At 33.2% G+C, this 22,166-nt stretch overlaps 1 protein-coding gene across 1 annotated transcript in view; it reads right to left on the bottom strand.

Moving 5' to 3' along the window:
• The window catches only part of GALNT13 (polypeptide N-acetylgalactosaminyltransferase 13), a 431,664-nt gene that overhangs the window by 378,160 nt on the left and 31,338 nt on the right, over positions 1 to 22,166 (bottom strand). The gene's annotated exons all lie outside the window — the stretch shown is intronic.

Here is a 22,166-nt window from a genome sequence, read left to right as displayed (position 1 = left end):
TATTTAATATTAAACATTAATATTAATATTTGTGAGCATTACAAATATATTTTATATCTAACAATCACAAGTATATTTAATAGATGTAGTTTCTGATGGGGTATGAGTTACACAGGATATACAACTGTCAAAACTCATTGAACTGTCTACTTAAGATCTGTGTAATTGCATTCTGTATAAATCATACCTCATTTTCTAAAGGTAAAAATAAAATGTTCATGTACCTATCATATGATTCATTGACTTTTGATTAAATAAAGAAATCATAAGTCAACAGCATTTAAAAGAGTTTGTACATAATACCTTTCTGTTGTCATTTACCCTTGTTCTCCATGGCAGTGACTTGGGTCTCCTGGCTGTTTCTTACATAGACAAATCATCACTTTGCTTCAGGGTGTATACATCTGCTGTTTTCCCTGCTCACTGATATGGTCATGGCTCCCTACTTTTATTTCCTCTAGGTAGTACTTCTTTCCTGCTCAAATGTCAAATCATGGAGAGCTTTCCCACATAATACAGTATACTCTATATTTCTTTAACTCACTTTATTTTTCTTCTTTATACCTATTACCCCCCAATATATTAAAAAGGTAATTAGTTTTTTTATTGTTTAACATTTGCCCTCTTTCTTAAATAGTAAGCTATATGAGAACAGAATTTCACATCTCATAATATGCTCATTCTCACTCCAAAATATTTTTGTTTTAAAACTCCAGCACTGGTTGTTATGGGCTGACAAAAAAAAAAAAAAAAAAAAAAAGTCTTTATGTGAAGTCCCAACCCCAGATATTTTAGAATGCAACTGTATCTGAAGATAGGGCCCTAAAAGAGGCAATTAAGGTAAAATGAGGTCCTATGGGTGGCCCTTAATCTCACATGACTTGTGTTCTTTAAGAAGAGGTGACTAGAAGGCGTGCACAAGCACACACACACACATAAAGGAAAGACTGTGTAAGGTGGCCATTTATATGCTATAGACAGAGACATCAGAATTAAAGCAATTCTGCTGACACATTGATTTTGGACTTTTTAAATCTGCAAGAAAATAAATTTCTGTTTTTAAAGTCGCCCAGTCTGTGATGCTGGTTAGATCCAGTTTTCCCCTACTTCACTCCTATATGCAAACAGATAAACATGGCTGGAAAAAAAGCCCCCAAATATACTCCCTATTCTCATTTTAAACCTATGAATTCTACTTGTAGACTTTCAATGCTCCACAGCAATCTGTTGCTAGTCAAATCATTTCCATCCCTCAGAAAATTTTGCATCTCGTTTGACTTCCTCATACTGCCCCTCTGCTTGCTTTTTCCTCTCAGCTCACCACATTCCTACGTGTGTGTGTTATGTACCATTGAGTTGGCTCTGACTCTTGGCGACTGTATGAATGAGTGATGTCCACAACGTCCTGTCCTCAACAGTGCTGCTCAGCTCCTGTAAACTCGTGCTTATGGCTTCTTTTATGTTTTCAATACATTTCATATTTAGTCTTCTTCTTTTCCTGCTGCCTTCTATTTTTCCCAGCATCATTGTCTTTTCCAAAGGACCCTGACCTCTCATGATGTGCCCCAAGGAAGACAACTTAAGTTTTGTCATTTTTTGCCTCCAGAAATGTTTCACCTTCCACATTTAGCAGAGATTATAAACAATGAAACGGGAATTTTGTATACTGCCATGTTGAATGCATCAGCTTAGTTGTAGCTGCTACTGTTACCCCTAAATCTGCAAGTCCAAGTGTTACAACACACAGCTTGACCTTTTAGGAGTGCAATGCCCTCTGCTCTCACATATTCATGGATTTCACTGATGCACTTGTTTCTTCTGCATCGTTTTTTCTTTTCTAGTAAGTCATTGCTATCAATACAAATATGCTATATAAATAATCATCGTTAAAAAATGCATTTGATCACACATACCTCTTCAGCTATCCCTCCAGTTCTCTACTCATCTTTAAAACAAAACTTCTGAAAAAAAAAAAAAAAACTATGTATAACCACTATCTAAACATCCCATAGCCCTGTCCTCCAATTCCTTCTTAAATTCAACAGACTTCAGCCACTAATGCTATATGGAAATCTTGTAAAATATGGCCATGGGCAAATCCAATGGGCAGTTTTTAAGCATTATCTTACATAACTCTGAAGCAGCATTTGACATAGCTTGGCCATAAAGCCTTGTACTCATTTCCGGCAGCTCTTTTCTTTCACATTCTTTGTTTGATCTTGCAGCAAATTCCGTTGCCTCTGCCTTCAGATTTGACCTACTCTCACCAATTCCACTGCTACCACACCAGACCAAGCCACCATCACCAAACACCTTGATATACTCCCTTATTTTAAAAAAAATACAGCTTTATTGTGATGTAATTCACATAACATACAATTCGTCCATTTAAAGTGGCTTGTAGCATAGTCAGTTACAAAGTTGTACATCCATCACAATCAATTTTAGACCACTTTTATTACCTCAAAAGAAAACAGTTCCCCTATTCTATAACCTCCCAATCCTCTTGTTGCCCCTAGCTCTGGGTAACCACTAATCTAATTCCTGTCTCTATTGATTTTCCCATTTTGAACATTTCATATAAGTGAAATCATACAATACATGGTCCTTTGTGACTGTCTTCTTCACTTAGCATAACGTTTTCACGATTTATTCATGTTTTAGTATATACCAGTACTTTATTTCCTCATGTCAAATAGTATTTCATTGTACAAATATAGCATATTTTATTTATTCATTTATTAGTTGAACTACAAGTGGGTTATTTCCACTATTTTGCAATCATGAACAATGTAGCTATGAATATTCATGTACAAATTTTTTCATGGACATATGTTTTCATTTCTCTTGAGTATATAACTAGAAGTGGGATCACTCAATGATATGCTAGTCCTTATCTTCTTAAATGCACTCCCATAATAATCTATTCTCCCCACAGAAGGAAGGTTGACCCTGTAAAAATTTAAATTTAATCATTTAAATTTAAATCTGTTCTGCTCATTATTGACCAGTAGTTTTGTCACATTTAAAATAAATTCCGAATCCTTATCTTGGCCTACAACACCTACCCAAATCTGGACCTTGACTGCCGTTAAGACTTTATCTTTTAACTGTCTCTCCTTTCTTCAATGTATTCCAGATTCTTCACGCTTGAAATTCCCTCTGGAATACTGTTCCCAAGTAATATAATGGGAACATTATATTACTCCTCACCCTTTATCCAGGTGTCTGCTCAAATATCCCCTGTGAGTACTTTTCTGGACCAACTTATCTGAAATAATGTCCTTCCATCATCTATGCCATATACTTATGTAGTTTATTCAGAGTACATATCACTAGTACATGTTAATTTATTTATTGTCTACTTCCCTCATGGAATTATGTCTATTATTCACCATGCTATCTTTAAGATATCAAAAAACTTTTTCTGGCACAAAATTTGTGCTTGATAAACATTTGTTGAATGAACTCTGCAAAAAAGACTGAGAAATAAAAGGTATGTCAGAAATGTAGGGATGGCAATAATAATGATGAAAACTGAAAATATTAAACATTCATTTGGTTGAGCTGTGGGTAAACAACTGCTCTAAAATTAATAAATGCAAAACTTGTCACTGGCACAGAGTTGCTCTGTCCCTTCATCTCTCTGACACCACTGGTCCCCTCACACCTGAGCACCACTGCTTTAAGATAAAAAATTTATTAAGGGTGAGATTGAGGTATCCTTCCACTAGAGCAGACTTAAGGTCATATTACCTGTATGAGCATGGTTCAGAAGTTGAGGAGGGATGGTAGGAGTAGAGCTCCCACCTACGGCTCTGTTTGAGTATGACTCTGTTTTGTGCACGCACCCAACTCACCATCCTACATGGTCTCAAGTTACGATGTTGCTGTTCTAGTCCAACCATCCACATCAGTCACACCACTGTGGCCCGTGAAACTAAACTGAATTGTGTTTTCTGATTTCGGACCATTTACAGTCTGACAATGGTGTGTCTTTTGTCACAAAGGCCACAAAACAATGGAATGACAGTCGAGATTTTAGACAGATTTTTCCACACTCCATACCATTCAAATTTTTAATTGAATTTTGGAGTGACCTCCTTAAAAACTGACTAAAAAATATACCTTCCCAAACTTCAAATCACCTCCTAGTCTACCACCCGAACAAGGCAGTTAGCTAACTGAATTTAGCCTTTCCTACAAAAGGTTCATCATTTCTTGGCCATCTAAAGAGTAATGATCAGGATGAAATGACTGGAAAATTATATAAAACTATTTTTAAAATATAGGATTCCACCCTGTCCATTCCTGGACATAGCACATTTTTCTTTCCCCTAACAGTAAGCCCAAGACAGCCTGGTTGATATACCTCCAGGTGGCAGCTCAGTCAAAAGGGGGCCTAGAATATTCAAACTTAATTCTGACTCAGGTAACTGAATTCTCTTGTTGACTTGACATAATCCTAGACCACGAAGATAATAAACTCTTGGTTATGTACACTGCCAACTGAATCCACCTACAATGTGGGTCAACATAGGACTGTCTTTAAATTTCAAAAAAATGTCCTTATCTCATTCCCATCTAATCTTTTCATTTGAAAGATCTGGATCAAAGAAAGATGGTAGGAAAAAAAGAGGTTGTTATATTTATTGAGCTGGGACATACCACATTTCATGACTATAGAGGGAGAGTAATAATACTGACATCTGGGGAGGAAACAGATTGTATACCATGAGGTGAAGGAAGGAGCAGAGTCAACTCATGTTCTCTTGGTTACCTAGAACTGCATCAGATCGTAGCCAAATAATCACATGGCCTGCTTGAGTGACACGGCTTCTGTATCTGGCAATCTGACTGTTTCATTTGTCACCTAAACTTGATAATCTCTGAAAAGTAGAATTGACTTATAGTCTTCTGTAGGTTTAAATTTTTAATACAAGCATGTATTACTTTCAGAATAAAACTACCTCCTTAATTATAAAAAGTAAATATTCCTTTCATTTATCCTACAGATTCAGTTGGGTATCTATATAGATGCCAACACTGTGCTAGGCACTAAAGACAAAACCCATAAACGGACACAGTCCTTTTCTGGCTTAGGGTCTAGTAGGGGAGACAGACAATAGCACTGGAGTAAAGCTAAAAAAAGGAGGAAACATTAGGAGTGATTCTTATTAGCAAAGCAACCTTGTCATATGAAATTGCTATAGACTATAACTTGTTAATCAATATAAACAAGATGAGAAATTCTTATTAACACATAGTCATTATATATAATTATTAATGAGAGAACGCAGCAACGAACAATTAGTGGGCATAGAGAAATTGAAAGAGTGAAGCTTCTTAGAGAAAATGTATAAGGCAGATACCATTTATCAGGCAGTTTGTTACACAATGGTCTTTTTAGTCACGCTCGGGTATAGGGATATCCATTCACTGAAGCTGCTATAAATGTCAAAGCCTAAAACATATGTTAAGGAGACTTTACAAGCAAAAAAATTATCATTAAGACATAATGAAATTGTCTTCATAAAGAATGCTTGTAAAATGCAATATATGACCCTCAAAAATATACCAAATTTTTTTCTATATACAACCTAAAAATTGTTCATCATTCATTTGCTGTAGGTATTTAATGACTGCTCAGTATTCATGTAATAACACAGCATACTAGTGGTTTAAGCTTGTTCATTAATAGTCGCCAAGAGGGGAAAATAGAAATCCAAAATGTTCAACTGGATATAAAACCTAGAGATTTAAGACAACAGTAGAGCATTTAGACAATTCCCAATAGACATCTACCAGCAAGCTGGCCATCTTCTGCCATAAATCACATATTTAAAAGAAAATAAATGTTTCCACTGAGACATCAAACCATTAAAAAATCTTAACCTCAGCTTCCTAGCTGGCCTTAAGGCTTCTGAATTCTTTATGACAAAAGATGTAAGGAATGAATTACAAGTGTTCCTTCTTAGAAATGTGTAGGGTAACATGGCTATTTCTTGTCTAGATTTGCTTTCCAAAACAGGGACATTTATTTGTAGAAGATAATAAAGAATGATGTTAAATTATCTTGTAAAATTATGTCAGAGTCGCTCTGCTCCAGCTGTCAATTAGTGGGAAACAAAGAGAAAGTGAAAGGTTGTAAAATGAAAGTCTGTAACTCTAGGGCACAAAAGGACCCCAGCAGGATAAAGGAGAGGATACAGAAGGAATTTGGGCACAGAAAACTCCAGAAGTTACTTGAGTTAGAGCTCCTTTCTGAAATTTTATTATAAATCAAATTTTATTTGCAGGATTGAATATTTTAATTTAGTGATTTCTTTTTTACCATATTTGATACATGAAAGAAATATACACCTTTCTTAAAACTAATTTGAAAACATTAACAGGTGAAATATTCAAGTTCCTCCATTCCCCCCAAAATTAAAAATAAGTAAAAAGCCAGCTTATACACTTACTTAGTTTGATTTGCAGCTTTATTTTTTCTCTTGCAACTTTCAAGGTGAAGTTATTAATTATAAATTAAGTGCCTTAAAAGGCAATTAGAGGGAAGAAGTAAATAAAGAATTAAAAATCAGAATATTGAATAATTAGCCCCCAATTAACAGTTAAGTAAAATTATTACATCCCTAAAGAAATAAAAATCATATTCTTATTAGCAAAGCAACCTTGTCATATGAAATTGCTAAAAACTGCAACTTGTTAATCAATATAAACAAATCTAATGAACTATATAATACAGTAATAGAAAACAGAAATATTATAAAGGAAATTTGCCAAAATACATGAGAAAAGGAAAGATATAATGCCGCTTTATAAGATTTAAAAGTTGAGCAGAGATTACCATTACATGTACAAGCATATGAAAAGGCAACTTGAATCAATGCAACATTTTCTCTATTATCTGAGAAAACTACTAATTATTTTAATTAAGGATTGTGCTAATTAAAGACCTGTAAATTAAAATTAAATGTCATTCTTGACAAAATTATATTTTAGCAAAGGTGGGGTAAAATGGGTCATTTCTTATTTTGCAGATAGAAGTGTAAATTAGTAAAAAAAAATTTTTAAAAGAAATGTTGTCTATTAAAAATAAATATAATTTTGAACCTACTTTCTTAAAAATAATAGTATATTTTAAGCTAGTAATTTCTTTGCTGGAAAATGCTCTCAAAAACCCTATATTAGAGAAAAGTATTTATGCATGCAATGTTATGGCAGCATCATTTATTTAAAGAGTTCAAAATAGATACATAGCTAATTGACAGTATATTATGCAGCTATTAGAAACATGAAATTTTTTAACATGAGAAAAGGTTATATGATAATACAAAATTTAAAAATCAAGACACTGACTTGTTTATGCACTATGCTCAAAACTATCTTTTTTACCATACTCATATAAAAGTACTGAAAAAAAGGTGGAAATGGGATTTTTTCTTTGCATTTCTCTTACTATTTTTGTTAATTTCCAAATTATTTAGAAATTGTGTATGTTATCTGAGTGATGGGAAAATATATGCTTTAAAGTAAATAAGAAAACCACCAATAATAGAAATAAAGAATAAAATTCTGAGTTATGTGATATCTGTGTATATGCATATGTGACTACACGAACACACACACAGATACATTGTAATATAGCAAATAGAGAGTAACAGACCCAAAGTCTATGAAAAGGTATTCACAAAACAGAGTAAGAAAAAAAAAAAAAGGAGGGCATAACCTATTAAAATAAAGCCTGATTTAAGTATTCCGTTTCCAAATTTCTATCTTTTACTAGTCTCTGGTATTACAGCAGCTATGTGGCTTTGGAAAGATGTTTCCCCATGTGTCAAATTTTATTAAAACTCCACATTCCTTTCAAAAAAGTAGCTAACTTTCTGAACCTGGAGTCTCACCCAAGATTCAGGAACAGCCTTTTGTTGGTTTCATTTGGCCTTTCTTCCAAATAAATATCCTCTTAAAACAATCAGGCCCAGTATTTAAAAGTGATCATTGAGTGTTCACCAGCCAAAGTCAAATCTTCTGTCACCATATATTTGACTCCCTTACCCCTTTTTTACCTTCCCACTCCCGCTTCTCTCTAGTAACCACTGAATTGTTGTCCATGCCATGGAATTGTACACTGGAAACCTATGTACTTTTATTAAACAATGTCACCTCAATAAACTTAATTGAAAATAAAAATAAAATAAAAACAAGAATGGTAAAATAAATAAATAAGAATTGATTTAAAAACAAAACAAAACAAAAAAGTTATCACTGAAATTAGGGAAGACTACTCACTTTTTATCATTCTCACTGTTGCGACCTGTATTTCACGAAATCCAAACAAATTTTTAGAAAAGACATAACACAAATGAATTTTATACTCCATTCATATAAGGACATTTTAGTATACAGAAGGACACATTAGTATATAGAAGAAACTTGGACCCCCATATATTCTTCCCTCTGATATATTTGAGGTTAAAATAACATGCTAATTGAAGTATCTGACAACTACAATTATTGTTGCTACAGAAACACATGGTCTCTTATAAATAGTATGTTATAATTTAAAAAAAATCATTATTGAGATAATGACTTTTTTAAATTCAAAAATCAAGTTACCATAATCAAGAAAACCTCTCTGTTAAAAGCAAACACCCTAGTATTTGTTTTTACTCAGACACAAACAAAAAAACAGATGTAGTATACAACTAATATAATCTATCTTATTACCTGTTTTTAAATGTCTAATCTGCCAATTGTATTTTGAATGACCTTAGTTATCATGTTCATGCAATAATTAAATAATATTATGTCTCTGAGTCATCAAAAGTTGTATGTCTATTTGTCACTTTGTGCCAGTCATCGCCAATTAAATCAACTTCTGGAAACAACCCTTCTTTCAGTAGTATTCACCAGAAATCAGCTATATGGAATATGGTGTGGGGCAGGAGCGAAGCTACTACCACCTGACTCAACTGTACCTCAATTCTTAGATTTGCTTTCTAAAAATGAGTCTTTATAGTTTATATTATAGCAGTGAGAAACCATAAGTTATTAACAGACAGTTTATTTTTGAGTTAAGTTTCAAATTCTAAAAGCAAACAGCTCATAAATTTTTTCCCAAAGTTTTTATAGTTTTACAGCTAAAACAGCAAAAGTATAAAGCTTCAAGATCAATAACATCTGTTTAGTCAAAGAAAAAGCTCCACTATTTATGTGGCTGAATGGTTATAAAATTTTCTTTTGATTTTTATAAGCATAGTAAATACATTCTAACCACTGATTGACATCAGAACAAATCAGTAGGTGTGTTCCATTCGAAAATCTCTTATCTATTAATTTCAGTGGAATAAAGCAGTGTTCAAACTGAGAAAGAAAATGCTGATATGATTCCTCTCCCACAAGAAAACATAATCAGTATAAAAATTTTCAGATTCCTACATCCACTCAGCTCCATCCCAAAAGAACAGCAATCAATGTTTTATTTTTCTTTTTTTGCTTCACATTTCTGGCAAAGATATGTACAAAGCCAGCAATCTGAATCAATGAAACCTATTTACTGATGCATGTGATTTTTTTTCTTTATGTCATTTTTAATTCTTGGTTATCCCTATTCCTCTAATTTTATTAAATTATATTTCTCTTTTATCATTTTTAAATGTTTCTCTACATCATACTTCTCATATTCTTTTTTTATTCATCTCATTTATTCTCCACATTCTCCTTTTTTCAATTATAAAAACCACCCAACCTGAATTTTTCACTTCAATTTGTAAATGGCTCTGCAGTATGTATTTGTTAGTTGTTTTTCCATGTGTCAATTGTTTTCCCCACTCTTGACCCAACTTGCCTGTATTTCCTCTGCTTATTTTAAGGAAAACAATATATTGCTTGGCCATCCCAATATTTCTTCATAATTTCCACTTACCATTTTACAGAAACTCCTTTTTTTTCTTACCCAAAGACTGAATGCACATTATAAGTTCTCTCCTCATTCCAACCCAACCAAAATGATAACTGATAATACCTAAGAAAGTTTATGCTTATACTCATTTGCCAGTACTGAGACACTGAAGAGGCTAAATAAAGGCAAAAACATCAGAAGAAAATGAATGATTGTATCAAAGAGCCAGAAATATAAAAAGCATTTTTTTTCCAAAAATTCAGCAATATTCAGCATGGTTAGGAATATTAGACAGATTTTCATTCAAGTCTCACCTCCGCCACCCTTTTATTTGGAGATATTGAAGAGGTTAATTTGCCCAGCTAACTCCAGTTGTTCCTGTGTTTATAAAATGGCAATAGGAGCTATATGTACTTATAGTGTCATAGCAAAAATTAGGCACACATACTAAGAATCACAGGAACTGGCACATGGTAGTAACTAATCAGTATATGTTAGCCATTGCTATTATTGTGATCAATACTATAATGACCAAAATACTTTGTTAATACAATTCAGAAAGGAAAAAGCATTTAAGATTTATTCAAATATAAGCTAATTATTTCAATTATTTGGCAAATAATTTTTAAATACCTAATGCTCCCAGACCTATGCTAGATGCTTTGGATACCTAACTTCATGGAGCTTATACTCTAGCAGTTCTAGATGAAAAATCAAAGACCTGCTCAGGATTAAGATTTCTGGGATCAGCACCATTATTAAGAATACTGATTTTTTTATTTTTCTTTTGTTCTTTATTGATTTAATCTCTTTATGTATATTTAATTAAGTTTAAAATAATAAAAACAGGAGTATTCATAAATTTGCTGGTAGACTTTGACAATTTTGAGGCTCCTGTGAAACACACAAGTGGAGCTGCCCAGAAAGCAAGTGAGTGTGGGAACTAAATTTTAGGAGAGGTAAATATGAGAGAGTCAGCAAATCAGAGTTAATTAAAACAGTAGGAATTAGTAAAATTTCTTGAGTGAGAATATGAGTGTGAGAAAAAAAAGGGGTGCCACAAAGAATCTTATAAAATACCAATCTGAAAGAAAGATATAAGCCCACAAATGAGATTGGGTAAGGGGTATGGGGGTGGGGGAGAAAAACAGCAGAGTGTAGTATTGTACATCCCACTAGAAAGAATATTTTTAAAACAGAGGGCGTGATCCATGGTACAAAATTGTGCTAAGAGATCAAAGAAGTTTATTCTATTATAGTCCCAGGACTAACTTTAGTGACCTTAGAAAGAACATTTTCAGAGAAGCATAAAAAGCAAGACAGTGTGCTGAGGGGTAAATAGAGGATGTGGATTTGAGATGGAGACTATAGACAAATCCAAGAAACATTTAACTGGGAATAGAGATTAAGAGTTACTGTGTAGCTGAAAATAGATTTAGAATAAAAAGACATGCGCAGATATGTTTCTGTTTTTGAGGAGAAAGATACTTGCACATGTTTAATGCTAATGGGAAGAAATCAAGAAAGGGAGAAGGTTGAAAATATAGAAGAGAAAGAAAATATTCCTTTGAGTTAGGACTCTTAGAACATGCACAGGTATAAGATCCAGAGTATGCATGAAAGCTTTGGCTTACAGAGGAAGAAGCATCAGGGGGGAAGAATAAAAGGATTTATAGATACTGGCAAATTAGCAGGAACCTCCTTCTTCCTATCTCACAGATGTTAATTTACGTTAAGAAGGAAGAAAAGTTAGAGCATAAGACAGTAGAAAAGGTTTTATACAAAATTGTGGATAATAAAAGATACCTTTCTAGAAAAATACATAAAAGTTGCTTCTCAGAGCAGAGAGCTCAGTGGAGACTGTCACCCCAGATTCTCATCTTCTTTACTTGGTGAACACCATCTCCTCTGATGCCCGCCCTGAAGGACGTAGGCACACCTACCTCTCTATTTTTTCTTACCTTCCAAGAAAGGAGTTAACTCCAGATAGTGTTACGTATTTTATTCTGTACTTTCCATTTTTTTAACAAAGGATATCAATTTAAAAATCGGATTATTTTAATCATGACAGAATCAAACATAATATTACATAATTAAAATCTCAATGAACTCTTAAATGGTTTGAATGTGCTGAAAATGACTTGTCACATCCTCTTCTCCTAAAATTAATGATGATGCAACTTTCCAAACTTTTGCACTTGTACCTGTAGACACGGCAAAGGAAAATACAGTGAAAGAAGTAGAAATCCAAAGAACTTTGCTCTAAGCTAGCTGCATGTTACTGGAAAAAAATTGTTTGTGGTCATGACTAACATAGATAAATGCTCAAGTGAATATATAAACTCTCTCTCTCTCTCTCCCCACCCTTTCTGTCTGTCTGTCTGTCTGTCTCTCTCTCTCTCTCTCTCTCTCTCTCTCTTCCCAACCCCTCTCTTTCAGCTAGATTAGACCCTTCTGTTTCCAAGATACCTTCTAGTTTGACTCTCTGCTGCTCAGCTGGATATCTTATACTGACTGAGGTTGCCTGGCAACATGACCTATAGACTTACCAGCCTCTGTGGCAGCTCTATTTTTTGGTTCACAGGTGGGAGATTTGGACAGAATTTCATGTGGTTTTCACACTGCAATTCTGTTTCATTTCAGTGAATGTGTAATGAAGTTTATTACATGCAATATTATTATTATAGGGCATTGCATTATTCAATATTGTTTAGAGGTTTTGGGGGTTTTTTTTGTCATAATTATGAATACTTCCAGAAAAATTTAAAAGATTGGAAATACTTCAAAATACTTCATACCTTTTTAGAAACTCATAAATCCAAAATTAAAAAAAATTAAAAACCGAAATGTTATTGATGGAGAAGAGATGCAAGAGAACTTCTCGGGGTTTGGAAGTGTTCTATATTTTGACTTGGGTAATAGTAACACAAATATAACTATGTGAAAATCCATCAAACTGTACACTTGATATTAGAACACTTTACATAGTTTAATATATATATATGGCATAGTTTAAGAGTTTTAAGAGGTAGTGATACGATGAGTAAATGTACGCACAATAAAGAAACAAAGGTTACATAAGCTTGATTCATGGTAGTTTAGGGACAAAAATAATCTCAGCTTTTATCACGCAACATAGTATCTTCTTAAAGACGGGACATTGCTGTTGCATTTAATTAGTTTAACAATAGAGACTATTTTGCCCTATGTCAACTATGCTTTTACTAATAACTTGTTATTCATAGAGAAGGAGACTTAACTGTCAGTTCGAATGGGCAGACTGAAGAGAACAGACAGTATAAACAGCCGCACATTGCAAAGGATTTGCTTCACTGGATCACAAGCAGAATGCTTCAGATGCAGAGATCACATCTGGACATTTACTTCAAGGAGACACTTCATCCATAGAGTCCATATTCCTGGCTGATCTAGCCTTTGTGGGGTGCACTAAACTCCCATTTGCCACAATTTCCTGTGGCCGATAAATAGATTGGCAAAATCTAACACATTCCTTGAAACAGACAGTCTTAATAGCTTCATTTCATTGTATTTTATTTGTAAAACTTTACTGTATAATCTACGTACCAGAGAGTGAGGGCATTTTCTGTACTTGACCCACTGAACCTTTTAAAGAGCTTAGCATTAAACTTGTACAGTTTTAAAAAGTACTTTTACATTACTCTTATTTAATTTGACCCTCACCCTGGTATTAATATATACTGCCCATTTTATAAATGAGTAATCCCAGATTCAGAGAATTTAAGTGACTTACCCACAGTGACACACTTTGTCTAAGCCAGCAATTTTCACAAACAGAATTTGAAGCCAATTTTCTAATATAAAAAAAACATCATGTTGTTCAATTAATATCTACTGTTTCATTTCACAATTGGAAAAACTTCTCAACAAAGCCAGTTTCTATAAAAATTTGAGTAAATAAGTCTTTATCTCTTATTTTTTGGCCTTCAGGATATTTCTTGCATCAGAGGAGATAATATATAAAAGAGCATCTGTCTAAGGCAAATAAAAATGCACCAAATTGTGATACTTTAAAGCTGTCAAACAGATGAGGAGGTCAACGTGTCCACCTAACTGATTCATCAGCTGACGAAACTGAGATCTAGAGGGTTATAATGACTTTTGCAAGTTTCATAACTTCTAATGGCAGAATTCAAACTGGAACTCATTCTGTCTGCTTCTTGCATTTATAAAATATAAAGTGCTACTATTATAAACCTAAATTTTGAGCAACATTTCAATATAAAGTATAAAAGTAACATAAAGGGCAGAAATTGAGACTTAATTTTTCTAAAAGATAAAGAAAAACAAGGTAAATTGCCTGTCTACCCTGTCAGTTGGTATTAGGCATAAATAGACTCTGTTCTCCCTTAAATAACTGAATTTATGTTAACATAAGTTGGGTAAAATAAAAGATACTATTTATTGACCCTTTCCTACACGAAAGACCCTTTGCATATATTATCATATTCAATCCTTACCAAAACGTTTTAAGACAGTTATTATCATGCCCTTTCACAGCTGAGAAAGTAGAAGCAGTTAGGATAAGACCTCTGTAAGGTCCCCAAACTAGCAATTTGCAAAGCTGAGATCAGAGGTTTGACAATAGAACCTGGGTATTGTAACTCACACAATTCGGTCTCAGAAATCAAATTACCTAAATGTAGTCCCCATCCTCTAAGACTGAGACTCCTAAAAGCCTACCCGAGATCTATCTTCTCTTTCCTTACTAGGGACACATTCAAAGCAGTTGTGTGTGCAGGTAAAAAACACTATATATAACAACTTCTTTTGCAACAAAAAAAGTAATGATGGCTAGATAGAAAATTTGGGTAGAGTTTCCAGGGAATCTCTTTCAGGGGCAGTAGTAAATCAGCTGGTAGCATGGCCCTTTGTCATTGCACTTTTTTTTCATTCCTGTTGCATAGAACCAAATATGATGGCTGGACTCCAGTAGTCACTTAAGAGCCATTAGAAAAACCCTTGAGGATGAAGTTATATGGCTAAGATGGGGGAACAAAACTACGTAAGATGATTAGATTCTCTAACAACGAAGGAACTACTGTTCCAGCCTCATAATGCCAATGACCAGACTTCCCTTATACTGGAGAAAATTTAAACTTTACTTCCTTTAAACTCATGAAATTTTGTTATACATACTCCATTGAGCTTCAAATTCTCATAATAGTGTAATACCGACAACTCATTTTTGTGTGAAAAGATTACCGAAAGTAGCATTAAGGATTTCTGGCTCTGGTAAATGCATATTAGATAATTTGAAAAAGAAAAAAACTTATCTTGCTTTAGAAAACTTGAAAAGTTGGGTTAAAATACATATGAAAAAATTTTTCAGTTTTGTTTCCATCTAGAAGGTCAAAAGCCACAATAGAATATCGCTCTTATCCAAACAATGAGAAAAGGCCAGATAATCTGCAAAATAACTTTTTTGAGCCCATCAGAGAGCTAGGGTTGCAAGGCCAAGATATTAACTAAATTTCAAAGGGTTACAGCTACACTGAGGAAAGACAGGACATAAACCATTTCACCTTTGTCAGAACATGAAAGGAATAGGTGCTCATTATAAAAGTGGGTAAGAAGAAAACAGCTAAAATTGTTTAAAAAAAAATATTTAAAGGCCAGAATGGACCATGAGAACAGTATAGACAGCCTGAGATCTCTCAGACACAAAGGGATATGCACTCATTCATAAGCTCTTTCTTCTGGCATCTACTGGCCCCTCAGAAGAAAGACTAAGGTCAGGACAGGACACCAAAGAGAGTACTTTAGTGTCCAAAATCCTTTCCAGTTCCCCAGACCCTCTCTAATACAAAGGAAAATTTAGCATTTTAGGACAGAAAATCCTCATGCCCTGGGAAAGATCCATAGATTCTGGGAAAGAGGCAGAGACAAAAGTTATCTGCCTTTGCTGGAGGAGCAGGTAACTCTCTTGAACCCAGATTCTCACACTGACAAAGCAGAGATCTGTTCTCGCAGGTGACCAAAGAACTCCAGAAAGTCTAGGAGGCCTTTGGGCTGGGGGCCATGGTAATGCGCCGGAATGCTGAAGAGCTACACACATAAGGCCCAGGTGCACGGGACCTGTCTAAGATGAAGATAAGGAAAGGAACCAACCTAGAGTCCTCCTGTCCCCACCAAGGGCACTGCACCAAATAACAAGCAACAGCACCTGCCACTGGGGGAGACACAAGAATGTGACAAGAGGATTCCTCTGTTTTATATGCATGAAGGATATACTAAAAGAGAAAAGAATAAACACAGAAAATCCTCTGGCATTCTAGGTGCCACATTAAGCACATTAAGCATCATATCTGCTGCTGGAATTTGAGGTGGAAAAATCAATCTATTTAAATAATCAGATTAACAAAGTAAAAAAATAATATTTGATAATCTCATTAGATACAGAGAAAGCATTTTGGTAACATTCAAAACCAAGCTACAATGAAAAAACCCAGCAAAGTAAGAATAAAGGTAAATTTCTAAATCTAATATATGATATTACCCAAAAAATTACAGTAAACAACATTCTTAATACCAAATGGTAGACGTGTTCCCTTTGTTTTGGGGAAAATATTTCCACTCTTCTCTCTTTCATTTATCATGATTTTGGATATTCTAGGCAATTCAGACACGCACACAAAAACAAACTATAAAATTTGAAAAGTATTAAATGATATTATCTCTGATCATAGACAACATAGTTCTTTATGTAGAAAATTCAAAAGACTCTACTAAGAAAACATTAGAATTGATAAATAGATTTACAATTTGCTTTTATGCAAGGTTAATATGAAAAGATTACATTTTTTATTAAGAAACAATAAAGTTTTTAGAAATACATAATATATAATAATATTAAACAAATTAACCTCAATGTACTACACCTCTATGCAGAAAACCATAAAATATGTTGAGAGAAATTAAAACACCTAAGTACATAAAAATTAAAACACCTAAGTACAATAAAAATATATTTTTTGTACTTAGGTGTTTTAATTTCTATGTATATAATTTATATGTATATAAAATAATAGGAACTCTCATACACTACTGATTAGAGTGTAATTAGTAATTAGTACTTTGAAAAACTGGCAGTTATCTACTAAAATTGAAGATTTACATATGATGTAACCAAGAAATTTCATTTCTAAATATATATTCAACAGAGATGCATGTACCTGTGGAACAAGAAACATTTAAAAGAATGTTCATAGCAGTATTAGTCACAATTGCCCAAACCCAGAAATAGCCCAAATGACCATCAACAATACAATGGATAAAACTCGGTAGTATTTTATATAATATATGTATTATATAAATATATAATTTTATATATGTATTATATAAATATATAATTTTATATAGTATTTTATATACATAGCAAATGAAATTTAATGAAACATACAAAAACATTAATGAAACTTAGACATATATGTTCAGGAAAGGAAACCAGACACACAGGAATGCATGTTACATGATTATTACATATACAAATTCAAAAATAAAGATAAACTAAAATTTTGTATTTAGGGATACAGGAGGAAATGTTAAAACTATAATGAAAACCGAGAAAGCGATTTCTACAGAAGTCATGAAAATATTATTGTCAGGGAACTGACAGAACAGGTACAATGTTTGGGAGGCAGAAAAACAGGTTTTTGGGATGCAGAAAATGTTTTGTTTCTTGAGTAGTATGATGGCTACATGGGTATTTGCTTGTAAAAACCATTGTTTTGTTCCCTTCATGTGTGAAAAATCACAATAAAAAGCATAAAATGGCAATAATTCTGTTATTAAATTTTATAAATTAAATATTATGATATATGAGATAAAGTTCAATGACCATAACTCACATCTATTGAGATTTTACTGTGTGTTAGAAGCCACTGTAAGTGCTTTACCTCATTTAATCTTTACAATATTGAGAGACATTGTATTATTGCATTTCAAAGGTGAAGAGACTGAGGCACAGAGAGCTTACATAACTGACACAAAGTCACATAGCTAACGAGGCCGCGTTTTCAGATCTGAACTCATGCATTAGCATGGTTCTGGAGCCCATGCCCTCAAGCAGTACAGTATGCTACTTCTCCAATATAAAAAAAAAAGAGAGAGAGAGAAATACTCTCTATGCTGGATGCTAGCTTTTTCCCTTGTCAAAATTATTGTTTAGTATGATAGGTAAACTAAGTCTAAAATAATTGGTCTTTCATGGACCCAAGATATTAAATCTTTAATTTAGCACTGTATCCTTGTTTCATTTTAAGTTCTGCTAAGGAAAGAAGACAATTCATATTAAGTTTACACATTTACTATTTGAATTTACAATTGAGCAATATCACAAATTACTCTGTCCCTGTTGCTCAGCATAGAAGTGAAAGTATACAAGAGATTATTCACTAACCAGAAGGGATATTTCTCCCTAAAGTCAGATTTTTCTCCCTGTGCTAAGACTTAACTTATAGAAAGAGTAAAGGCTTAATTTAAACAAGACTTAAATGACAACTTAGTAAAGGGGTAAACTCTGAAAAAAATCTGTTTTTCTGATTATTGGTAACAACATTTTCCAGTTCGGTCAACTTGGAAAGCTATGAGTTTTGTTGTTGTTGTTTTGTTTTGTTTTGTTTTGTTTTGTTTTGTCGTTAGAGAAATGATGTACAGTGGTTAACTTCAGAGATGCTGGAGCTTAACTGAATGGACTCAGCTATGAGCCCTGCTATTTTCTAGTTATTTGACCTGGGACAATCTACTTAGCTAAAAGGTACCTCAGTTTTCTCTTGGAAAAATGGAGATAACATTAGTGTCTACTTCTCAGAATTATTAAAAGGTTAAATTAAATAATAAATATAATCATTTAAAACAGAGCCTAGTACATAGTAAATGCCATTCAAGTGTTATTATTATTATTCCCTGACTCTATTTTCTTCAAAATTTCACCAGCGTCTGTACCTTCCTCTCCATTCCCATTGCTATGGCCTCAGGTCTTGCCCTCATCCCTTCATTCTTACAATGTTATTTTTTCCTAAAATTGTTCTTCTTGTCTACAAGTCTTCCAGCTGAAATACTCTGTGAAGACAACACCAGACTAATATTCAAATAAGAAACTTTTTGTTCACAGGATTTTCCCTCAAAAAATATTCTCTTTGTTCAATTGTCTACCAGTTAAATTTAAATTCTAATTTCTTACTCTGATTATCAGTTTTTCCTACAACCTAGCTCCAGCCTTATTTTCCAGTGTTATCTGGTTTTAGTCCAACACAAGAAACGTGTGTTGTTGCCAAACTAATTATTTTACCATTCGCTGAATGTGAAGTATGCCTCTTTACCTCTAAACATGGGGATGCTGTTTCTCTGACTGCTCTGTTAACATTTCCACCCGCATCAAGATCTAGTGCAAATGCAATCTCCATGATGAAGATGCAGTTCGGAATTATATTTCCTTTCCTAAATCTCTTCTTTATTTTTTTTTACATATATAACATTTTCAAATTATTTGAAGTGGCTTTATTAATTTGGTTACTTTTATTAATTTAGACCACTCTCATGGTACCATAACCTAATAATATATCATCTGTTTTATTTATGCCTGGGCATATCCTATTTCCTCAAATTGAAGACAGTATTTTCTTGAGAGTCATTTTCATCTTTCCCCCACATACTCCAATACTTAATAGCAAAGTGCCCCTCATATTGCAGGAGCATGCGATAAATATTGATCATGTTAAATGAAGTAGGATTACTAAATGTAATCACTAGCTTTGTCTCTTAGAAACCAAACCTGGAAATGGAAAATATAAGCATTCTATGAATCCTGAACTCTCAAAACAAAGAGTAGTGTAGGAATGCAAAAGACTTGACCCATTCATTTGTAGAGCAATAATATTTTATAGTAAGTTTGAAAATATCCCTCAGGTAAAATGTTGCTGATGATTTGTTTCAAGAAGTGATGTGGAAAGAGACTAGGATCAATGAGTGACTGAAATGGGAGAAGATGAAGATCAACAAAGGGGTGAAAAGAGAAAGTGTGGCCAAAGTATTGTCGAGGATGCCCCTGAACTCCAACACACCTGAAAATGAGCAATAAAGAGGAGAACGAGTAAGTCAATGCGAGCTCTACATTCCAAACTTCTCCAAACTTGCATAAAGCAGCTGAAGTCCTGCAAGAGAAAGGTGTGGTCAGGCACTTCAAATTCTGAGAAGTAAGACTAATCGAAATAAAATAAGGTCTTCATCCTTAGGGAATTACCTTTTTTATTTTTTAAATTTTCTTTACTCGAACAGCATTTTTCAAGGCAATTTAGTTTGGGATTGCTGAGTGATCTTAACAACACTCTATTTAAAGCAACTCATTTGTTTTAATTGAAATTCAATCATCAACTACTTATTTACTAAAGACTTCATATGTTATGATCTGAGGTTAGGGCAATGTTATTTTGCAAATAAAAGAAAGATCAACAGAATTTCAGTGCTCAAGACCCAGGTCAAGAGATTAAAGAAAGAAACTTTAGAATTAGATCAACCTCAAATTTCACTCCCATGAGTGACAGATTTAAACTGTGCTACAGTTTCCTCATATGAAAAATGGAGATAATAACACATCTGTTTCATGATATTATTGCTTAGAATAACTAGATGTTGAATGTAAAGTGCATAAGAGGGAGTAAATACCTAATAAATATTTTCTTCTCCACACCCCTCAATTTCTATAAATCATTTAATAAAAGATTGGATGAGGTTGTTTTATCAAATTATTTGACAATCATTTCAACTATTTACTTTTTGTTTATAAGTCTGCCCTGTCTCCATTAAAATAAGCATTTCAGACTCCATAAGCATTTCACAACTGCCCCCTCTTTTCTCCAAAAAGCACACAACACACTTTCAGCTTACATACAGTCAACACACAATAGGATATATATGTATTCTAATTTTATATACTGTATATATACTTGATGTTTAACAAAATGGTTTGTTTCTTCACTCAAAGTTCAAAGAAGTAAAAGTGTCTACTAAACTCATCTTGCTCTGTAGACAAAGAAGGCTGAAGTTTAGTTTTCTTTTGAACATGTAAATGAAGAGTATTCACTGAATACCTTTGTTATGTACTTTATACGACATGATTATGAATTCATGATGCTCATTAATAAACACACTTGCATTGAAATAGCTAAATAAATCACTTCCAATTTAAAAACCACTAACGTTTATTGACCACATACTCTGTATATGGAACTGTGTTATACTTTACATGTATTATCTCACTTGCCACAAATGAAGTAGTTCTTAATCTTATATCTATTTCAAAGAAACATTAAATACTTTATTCAAAGTTACACAGCTAGTAAGTAATACTTTTAGGACTTAAAGCTAGGAGGTCTGAATCCAGAGTCTGAATTTTTAAAATACTACACTTCACTGCATTTTTAAAATACTACACTTCACTGACGAAGTCATATTGGGAGACAATGTACAAACATCAATGCTGCCATAATTAATTCTACATTTTTTGAAATTTTATTTTATAATTGTCCTTCATCAGACAAGGAATTTGAGCACGTGGAGGTTAGGAATCTATGCTTCTATAACCTCTTACAATGCTAAAATAATAAAATGGCATTTAATTGTGTTTTTAATGAATGAAAAAGGGTTCTTGGAAAAATTCAGAACTCTAATTCAAAACATTTTTATCAAAGAATAATTAGATGATTTATAAACCTTTCAGGAAGCTACATATCACCTATTTCCTACTAGTTCAAAGCAGTTCAAGAAAGAAATTGAAAAGCATCATTTGAAATGAAAGCAATGACATGTTGGACAGTACAAAAAAAAAGAAAAGCTATAACATTTTCAGGATAATGTTCAAGTAAAACAAAAATCCAAAGAAATGATCATAATATGTTTAAACTCAAAAATATTCAGGCTCTAAAATAAAAGTTGTTTAATTTTTTCTAAATTTTGGTGGAGGCAATTTTTTGAAAGGTCTTATGTTCAAAGCCAAGATTCATCACTTTGAATAGATATTGAGCAAAGTATTAAAACTATTTGGGTCTCAGTTTTCTTACTTATAAAATGGGAATTAAAAAATGAACTTAAAATATTTTGGGAAAAATGAAAGTCACCACATATAAATTGCCTGATATATAGCAAATCTTAATACTCAGCAAATCTTGATACTTAATTCAATACTCCTTTTTAAAACTTCCATATCAACACTGGCTAAAAT

Source organism: Pteropus alecto, unplaced genomic scaffold (genome assembly GCF_000325575.1).
Source record: "Pteropus alecto unplaced genomic scaffold, ASM32557v1 scaffold3, whole genome shotgun sequence".
Lineage (NCBI taxonomy): Eukaryota > Metazoa > Chordata > Mammalia > Chiroptera > Pteropodidae > Pteropus > Pteropus alecto.
The sequence above is the reverse complement of the archived record's forward strand: the minus strand, read 5'-3'. Positions and strand labels throughout refer to the sequence as shown.